This window comes from Herpailurus yagouaroundi, unplaced genomic scaffold, assembly GCF_014898765.1.
Source record: "Herpailurus yagouaroundi ecotype Mexico unplaced genomic scaffold, PumYag 162556, whole genome shotgun sequence".
In the NCBI taxonomy this organism is placed as follows: Eukaryota; Metazoa; Chordata; class Mammalia; order Carnivora; family Felidae; genus Herpailurus; species Herpailurus yagouaroundi.
In genome coordinates, this window is record NW_024423277.1 from 1 (window position 1) to 9,431 (window position 9,431).

The window sequence follows — 9,431 nt, forward strand, 5'->3', positions numbered from 1 at the left end:
CCCCCCCCCCCCCCCCCCCCCGAGGTCACTTGCTTGGGCCTCACAGGCAGAGTTTACAATGCTTGACTTGCCTAAACGGGAGCATGTTTGGAGTAGGGGCCAGACAGGCTAGTGATTTGAAGCCACGTCCAATGGAGCACTGGGGAATATTTACCCTGGGCGGGGGTGTGATCCTAACCTTCACGTTTATTTTAAATTTGTATTATTTTTTAAAGTTTGTTTATTTGTGTGTGTGTGTGTGTGTGTGTGTGTGTGTGTGTATTTATTTATTTATTTTACCGTTTATTCATTTTTGATAGAGACAGAGTGCGAGCAGGGGAGGAGCAGAGAGCGAGGAGTTTCTGGGCTTTGAGCTGTCAGCACAGAGCCCCATGCAGGGCTCGAACCTATGAACCTTGAGATCATGACCTGAGCAGAAGTTGGACACTTAACTGACTGAGCTACCTAGGCACCCCTATATGTATTTTTAATGTTTGTATTTTTGAGAGAAAGAGTGTGAGGCAGGGAGGGGCAGAGAGAGAGGGAGACACAGAATCCAAAGCAGGCTCCAGGCTCCAGGTTGTCAGCACAAAGCCTGACGCAGGGCTCGAACTCAAACTGTGAGATCATGACTGGACACTTAACTGACTGAGCCAGCCAGGTGCCCCCTAAGTTTATTTATTTTTCAGAGAGAGAGAGAGAGAGAAAGCATGTGGGGGAGGAGCAGAAAGAGAGGGGGCAGAGGTTCCAAAGCAGGCTCCTTGCTGACAGCAGAGAGCCCAACGTGGGGCTCGAACTCATGAAGAGTGAGATCATGACCTGAGCCACCCAGGCGCCCCCTAACCTTCAGGTTTAAAGGGCAAAGATGGGGTGGGGGAAGGTCGATTCTGTGATACCCCAGGAAAAAAAATCCAGGACCAGTGAAGTGTGTGAGGGAAGTAAAAAGGAGAGGCAACAGGGAGGCGGATTTCAGCTCCGCCCAAGGCTGTCTCTTCTGAACATCATAACTGTTTCAAGATGTAACAGATAATGTCAGGAAGTGGCCACCTCCCTGGCACGAAGGTGGGGGGCAGTGTTTAGGCTGAGCCTGGGCAATGGCTTCTACCACTGTTCAGAGGGAATCCAAGTGCTGCGTGGGCAGGCCGAACTGCATGCCCTTTGTGGTTTCCTCCAGCCCTAGAGGGCTGGATTCTGTGCCCACAGACTGGATGCCAGGGTGAAGGAGCAGGAAGAGCTAAAAATGGCTTGTGCACTGCTGGCTTGGAAGCCTGCAAGGCAACGGCAGCAGCTGCTGCAGGTACAAGCTGGGAACCGAGGATGAAACTGAGTAGCAGGAGGGGCAGAATGTTACGTTTTTGTGTGATGCTGCTTGAAAGGCAAGGACTGTAGAGGTCAGAGCAGTCGGGTCTTTTGACCTTTCCATGCCTCTGTGTCTTTCTTGGAAGAGTAGCCCTCAGACAGTGTTGTAAGAGGATTTAGATGGAAACACGCTGGTTGGAAGCAGCTGGATAAAGGTGAGCACCTCCCCCCCACCCCACGCACTGCCAGAGAGGATTTACCTTTCCTGGAGGGAGTGTGCACAAGGTTCCTGCCCAGGTGGCCAGAAGCCTGACTTACTGGTTTCCATCAGCAAGGGGAAAGTCATTTTATTTTATTACTTTATTTTATTTTATTAAAATAAATCACAATATCACAGTTCTCTTTCCCATCCTGGAAGTTCATTTACAGCAGCTTCCTCCAGGAAGCACTCCACACCCACTGTTCTGGCCTCCACCTTGTCTCTCTTGGATTGAGGGCTCAGCAGTCCAGGTTTGTGTCAGGGCATGAGGTGGCCTGGAGCTGGCAGGGCTCTTAGATGTCATCCAACAAGACTTTCCCTCTTGCAGGTGGCCCAAATGTCTGTCAACTGACAAATGGATAAAGAGGTGGGGTGTGTGTGTGTGTGTGTGTGTGTATATATATATATATATATATATATATATATATATATATTATATATAATATATATTATATATATGAAGGAATATTACTCAGCGATGAAAAAGAATGAAATCTTGCCATTTGCAACAAAGTGGATGAAACTGGAGGGTATTATGCTAAGTAAAATAAGTCAGTCAGAGAAAGATATGCTATGATTTCACTCATACGTGGAATTTGAGACACTGAACAGAAGACACGGGGGCAAGGAAGGAAAAATAAGATAAAAACAGAGGGAGGCAAACCATAAGTGACTCAAATACAGAGGACAGAATTTGGATTGAGGGGGTTAAATGGGTGCGTTAAGGAGGATGAGCACTGGGTGTCATACATAAGAGATGAATCACTGTGTTCTCCTGAAACCAAGACCACAGTGTATGTTAACTAATTTGAGAATAATAAATAAAATGAAATAATGAAATAAGATAAAAATAAAAACAGTGGGTGTGGAGGGCTTCCTGGAGGAGGCTGCTGTAAATGAACTTCCAGGATGGGAAAGGGAACTGTGCTATTGTGATTTTTTTTTTAAATTTATTCACTCTGAGAGAGAGAGGGAGGGAGAACAAGCAGGGGAGGGGCAGAGAGACAAGGAGAGAGAATCCCAACTCGGGGCTCTTATCTCGCCAGCTGTGAGATCATGACCTGAATGGAAATCAAGATTGGCCGCACAACCGATTAAGCCACACAGGTGTCCCTGTGATACTATGATTTATAACAACAAATAAGTACTTGGTCTTCATCCCAGTTTCTGGCACCGCGCTCCTAAAACCCTTGGAATTTCCGAAGTGGTGAGAGCGGCAAAACGTGTCTTTTGTTATGTTAATGAGGTGACTTTGGGACCCCCCCCCCATGAGGACTGGTTGCCTGGAGAACAAACCACGTGATTAGAGGGTTGGAAATTTCAGGCTCACCCCCTGCATTGAGGGAAGGGGAGAGGGGCTGGAGGTTGAACTGACCTCACCAGTGGTGGGCGATTTAATCATACGTGCCTGTGCAGTAAAGCTCCATAAACACCCAGAAGCATGGGGTTCCGAGAGCTTCCGGGTTGGTGAGCACGTGGAGACTTGGAGAGAGTGGCGCTCCTGTAGAGGGCCCGGAAGCCCCACGCGTCGTCCCTGTACCCTGCCAGATGCATATCTTCCATCTGGCTGTTTCTGAGTTACAGCCTTTATAATAAACCGGTATTCTAGTAAGTAAAGTGTTTCTCTATCTTCTGGGAGCCGCTCTAGCAAATTAATAAAACCCGTGGGAGGAGGTCACTGGAACTTACCACAGTAACCTGGATTTGCGATTGGCATCTGAAGGGGTGAGGTGGGGTGGGACAGAGGGGTGGCAGTCTTGTGGGGCTGAGCCCTTAACCTGTGGCGTCTGATGGTCTCTCCAGGTAGACAGCATCAGAATTGAGTTGAATTGTCGGACACCCAGCTGGTGCCGGAGAAACACTTGGGGGTGGGGAAAACACCCGCACGTTGGAATTGGGGTGTAGAATCGGAGGAACACACTTCTCTGAGTTCCCCTCTTTTTCATAGTTTTGACATTGAATCGTGGAAATGTTTTACATATCCAAAAAAAGTAAAGTTAAACCAGAAAAGAGAAAAAAGCAAACCTGAACTGGAATACGAATAGAAAAAAAAACAAACCTAATTATATATCAAATCAGTAACATTCCCGCACACACTGAAGAATCCTTGATTCCGGTACCCATTAACGGAGCATTCTCCAAGGATAAAAAGAACAGCTCTCAAACCCTGACCTTTGCTAAGGCTTGTTGTAGGAGTGGTTTGATGGCGTATTTCTGAAATAATTGTGTGTATGCTGCAGGATACATGTACTTTCTTGCAGTTTTAAAGAAGGGTGTGATTTCCTTGAGCTCTCTGGGACTGCTTCTAGCAAAGCAAACATTTTAATAAGTAGACACTTAGCAACTGACCTGTCAGCACTTGGGATCCAGACGGGCTGTGAAACCAGACTCCACCCCCATCTCTGAGCGGTGATGAGTCACTGAGTGGACAGCGCCCCCTGCAGGACACTGTTGGCCAAGAACGCGCCTCCTTCAGCAGCCCTTGGATGTTAATTACAATTTTTCCAACACCAAAACTTGGTGGGACCCTATTCCTTCGCCTAGGTGTCACTGGAGGAGGTCGACTGCGTTCATAGAGTCTGTCTTTCCCATGATTCAGTTATGGACCAGTGGAAAGGGCGGAGTTTACGAAGTCGGACGGAACAAAGTTAATACAACACAAACGGAGGTCTTAACCGTGGAGATAATGAAAAGGTGAGGATGAATTCGGATATGGGAATGGGAAGAGGCTTTCCCAACGTGGGTTAGGTTATAAAATCAAGGGGACAGAGCGTGGGAAAAGGGGGGAATCGACAGTCTGGAGCGGCCAGGATGAACAGGGTGGCAGCTGTTCCTTGACCGTCACTGTTCATCGGTTAATGGCTATGATGGTCAGACGAAGCGCCTCTAAGCAGCAGGTGCGCGGGCAGACCTCCAAGGCGAGTGGTCAGCGGTGGGCCAGGTAAGGCCGTGTTAGTGTCCGGGTCTGCCAGACTCCAGAATTTGTGTTTGTTCCCCCGCTGGTTGACGGTAGCAAAGAGGGTCAGGCACTCCAGGACTTCCCCCCAGGGTAGGGAGGAGGTGGAGCTTCCTGGGCTCTGAGCCATTCTCTGCCTTTTCTTCACCAGATATCAGCTCGCAGGCAGGGAAGGGGGACTGAGCGACCCCCCTGGGATGACTGACAGCCTCCAGCCACCTCCCACGGACTCCCTATCTCCATCTCCTTGTGCCTGAAGCCCACAGCGATGCCCTTAAGCAGGTGGACAGCAGCGGCTCAGGGGCTGGCGTGGGGTAGGTGCACAGTTCACCGCCAGGTGGCCGAAGGCTCTAGTTCAGAGCCTTACCTTGTTAGTCCAGCAGCAACTGTGCACCAACCTACTCAACACCCGCAATGAATGACATTTGAAGCTCAGAACCGTGCCAGACTGAGGGGGGTGCATGTGAAATGCATCTGCGTGGCTCTCTCCTTTATTTACTGCTTACTACTTGCCAGTCACTGTGCTAAGCACTTGGCAAGTATAATGTGGAGGAGAGTTTTGAATTGTGTCACTGTGATTTTTTTTTCCCCTTTGTCTTCCCTTGGCTGTGACCTCCCTGCCAAAGCCATCGTTTGCCTTGGTCTTGCTGCAGGAATGTAAAGCTTTTACTCCAGTTCAGATCTGAGAGCCAGCAGGGTTGGAAACAAGAAGGATTTTGTGAACTTTTTTAGTTCCCAGGCCTGGCAGATAAGCTCAGATGTCTTCAAACTAAGGGCACACAAACTTCTGGGGTGCACAGTCTTTCCAGGTGCAGGGGCTGGGAAAACCAGAAAACAGGTTTTACTAATTTATTGACTGATACACAGAATCTGAAAAAGAATCTTTTTAAAAGATAACTGATTAAGTTTTTATTTTATTTTTTATTTTTTTAAGTTTACTTATTTTGAGAGCAAGAAAGTGAGCAGGGGAGGAGCAGAGAGAGAAGGAGAAAGAGAGAATCCCAAGCAGGCTCTGCGCTGCCAGTGTGGGGCCTGATGCGGGGCTTGATCCCACCAACTGTGAGATCATGACCTGAGCTGAAATTAAGGGTCGGAAGCTCAACTGACTGAGCCACCCAGGCGCCCCTCCTTTTTTTTTTTCAAGTGAGGTATAATTTTTTTTTAACTGAGGTATAATTGACATATAACATTATATTAGTTTCAGGTGTACAACATCATGATTTGGTATTTGTATATATTATGAAATGATCATCACAATAAATCTGATTAACAGCCACCAGCATACATAGTTGCAAACATATTTTTCTTGTGATGAAAACTTTTAAGATCTACTGTCTTCACCTCTCCTTTTGTCTAGAAATGCATTAGTCTCAGGGCACCTGGGTGGCTCAGCCAGTTAAGCAGCTGACTTCAGCTCAGGTTGTGATCTCAGAGTTTGTGAGTTTGAGCCCCGCACTGGGGCTTTGCACTGGCAGTGTGGAGCCTGCTTGGAATTCTCTCTCTCCCTCTCTCTCTCTGCCTCTCCCCTGATCACTCTCTCTGTCCCTCTCTCAAAATAAATAAATAAAAACTTAAAAAAAAAAAGAATCATCCTTAGTTAGGTGGGGACAGCAGGTGCCTCTGAACAGCAGGCATAGTGGAGGTTAGGGATGCTGAGCAGGGAGCATGGTCTCTGGGAATATCAACCTTTTCAGGACACATTGGCTGCAACTGACAGGTGATACTTCCATATTTCTTTTTTTTTTTAAGCTTATTTATTTATTTATTTATCTCTACATTTGATGTGGAGTTCGAACTCATGACCCCAAGCTCAAGAGTCATGTGCTCTTCCAACTGAGCCAGCCAGGCACCCCAGTATTTCCATATTTCTTTCAGATTCTTTGTGGTATTCAAGAATGGAGTCTAACTTGTCATATCAAATCACATAAAGTATTCTAATTACAGTCTTCATCTTACAAAATGTTTCATAATCTATTTCTGTTATAAAAAAAAGACTGCTAGCACCACATCTATTAGTTTTTAGCAGTATATGCCTCAATAAAAGATGTTTTTTATGTTTAAGAATTATTCATCAAATTTGTTTTTTCTGTTCTTTTGGTCAATTGTGTACTCATTCTGTTTGTACCGGTAATTCAATTCAGGAGACACGTTTAACACTTAGGACTTACGGTTGGTAGGGAATAAAGTAAACTTCAAAATTTCAGTTTATATACTTTTTTGGTTCTAGCCAAGTATGATAAAGTGGTCGATAAAAGACTTTAAAGCCTAAAAATACATCCCCTTATGGCAAAGATGTACAGAGGATGTGGAATGGAAACATGGATTTAAGGAGAAAAAGGAAAAAGTGTAAAATTTCCAAATGTTGGAGAAGAGCTTGCTGGTGGATTTAAAAACCTGAAGATAGCAGGGAAGAAAGTGTTTTAATGTTTAGATTCCACTGGATACATTTAGAAGACTTACATAACAGGGGCACCTGGGTGGCTCAGTCAGTTGAGCATCTGACTCTTGATCTCACTCAGTTCTTGATCTCAGGGTCATGAGTTCAAGCTCTGCATTGGGCTCCACGCTGGGTGTGACGCCTACTTAAAAAAAAAAAAAAAAGACTTACATAATAGTTTTTTATGTTAAATATTAGTATTTACATCAGGTGGGAAATTCCAACCCTTGTAATATTTTTAATGTTTTATTTATTATTCAGAGAGCTAGACAGACAGAGCATGAGCCAAGAGAGGGGCAGAAAGAGAGGGAGACACAGAATCTGAAGCAGGCTCCAGGCCCTGAGCTGTCAGCACAGAGTCTGATGCGGGGCTCGAACTTATGCACTGCAAGATTATGACCTGAGCTGAAGTCAGATGCCCAACTGACTAAGCCACCCAGGTGCCCCATGAGAATTTTTCAAATGTTTTTTTAGTTTATTGTTACTAATTTTTGAGAGAGAGATTGAGCGGGCATGCAAGTAAGAGAGGGGCAGAAAGAGAGGAAGACCGAGGATCCAAAGCAGGCTCTGCACCGAGAGCTCAGAGTGTGACGTGGGGCTCGAACTCACGAACTGTGAGATCACAACCTGAGCCGAAGTCAGACGCTTAACTGACTGAGCCACTCAGGGGCCCGTCCCTTGCAATAATTTAAATATTTAGTGACTACTGTAGATGTCATCTTCAAAATGTGCAAGGGTGTGCACACAAGTTTTAAAAACTTCTTTTAGGGGCGATAGAAGTGGATCAGTCAGGATGCTCAAGGTATGCTGCATAACAAACAGTCCCAAAACCTTCATGCCTTGTAACAGCAGCAGCTTCTCCCTCACACTAAACACCAGCTGTGGGTTGGTGGGGGGTTGGTGGGGGCCCTGAGTTGTGGTGGGGAGCAACATGTTTTGCTCTTGCTCCCATCATGAATAGTCATATGGCCAAGTCAACCACAGGGACAGGAAGTATAATCCTGCCACATACTAGGAGGCAGAGGACTGGAAATACATGATGAACAGCCTTAGTGTTTTTTTTGTTTTTTAAAGTGTATTTATTTATTTTTCAGTAATCTCTACACCCAATGTGGGGCTTGAACTCATGACCCAAGATTAAGAGTCACATGCTCTTCCAACTGAGCCACCAAGCACCCCTGTTTGTTTTTTAAATCTTTTTCTTTTTTCTCTTATTATTTTACTATTTTTAAAATTATTTTTAAATTAAAAAAACTACTTTTCTAATTTTTTTTTTTTTTTTTGAAAGAGAGAGAATGAGAGTGGGAGGAACAGAGAGTGGGAAACAGAGGATCCAAGGCTGGGCTCCCCTCTGCCCACACAGAGCCCAATGCGGGGCTCGAATTCATGAACCCTGAGATCATGACTTGAGCCAAAGTCGGGTGCCTAGCCGACTAAACCACCCAGGCGCCCCTATTATTTTTTTTAAAGTAATGTCTCTGCTCAATGTGGGGCTCGAACTCATGACCCTGAGATCAAGAGTCGCATGCTCTACTGACTGAGCCAGCCAGGTGCCCTGAACAGCCTCAGTTTGGAGACCAATGGGCCAGATCATAAAGTTTCTTTCAGCATACAGAGTGATCCCACTAAGGCCCTGAGCAGAAGGGACTATGGCAGAGGGAGGCCCAGGATGTCCCTTCCTCCTGCCACCACAGAATGAGGGAAGGACAAGAGAGTCACAGGCACATATTCCATTTGCTTCCTTTTCAGGGTGAAGCCACGATGGGGGAGGCCTGACAGATCCATCCAGAGAGATTCAGGGGAGCAGTAGCAGGTGTCTGAGTCTGTTCGGGCTGCTGTGACAGAAAACCACAGACCGGGTGGTTTGTGAACAACAAATTGATTTCTCACAGCTCCGGAAGCTGGAATTCTAAGATTAGGGTGTCAGCATGTTTGGGTTCTGGCGGGGGCCCTCCTCCAGGCTGCAGACGGCAGTCTTCTTGCTGTGTCCTCACGTGGCAGACAGGGCAGGGGAGCTCTCTGGGGTCTCTTTTGTAAGGGCACAGATCCCATTCGTGGGAGCTTCACCTTCAGACCCGATTACTGCCCAAAGAGCCCACCTCCTAATTTCATCACATTGGAAGTTAGGATTTCAACATACGAATGGGGGTGGGGGAAGGGCACTAATATTCTGTCCCTAACACAAAGGCAGAAGAAAGCAGCTGGTAGAGGAGCCTGAGACAGGGTTCCTGGCTCCCCATGGGCTGGGGGAAGCATGCAGGGATCCAGAAGTTCCCACCCGCCTCCTGGGGAGAACATGAAGGGGCGAGGGGACCAGTGGCCCAGCAGAGGTCTAGGATGGGGACAGACGGACTGCAAGATGCATAGTCTTTATGGTCACAGGCAAATGGCTGGGCCCAGAGACATCAGTAGTGGCCCAAAGGTCCAATGGGACCAGTCACCCCCTAGCCATCACATGTCCATGGCCGGACCAAACCAGATTGACCCTCCACTTCAGGGGT

General features: G+C 46.7%; 1 long non-coding RNA gene across 1 annotated transcript; it reads left to right on the forward strand.

The window, feature by feature from the left end:
- The first annotated feature begins 3,297 nt into the window (after positions 1–3,297).
- On the forward strand, positions 3,298–5,057 carry LOC121026841 (uncharacterized). The gene is made up of 2 exons (XR_005788461.1): positions 3,298–4,231; positions 4,645–5,057. It is a non-coding gene; the product is annotated as an uncharacterized LOC121026841 (long non-coding RNA).
- The last annotated feature ends 4,374 nt before the right edge of the window (positions 5,058–9,431 follow it).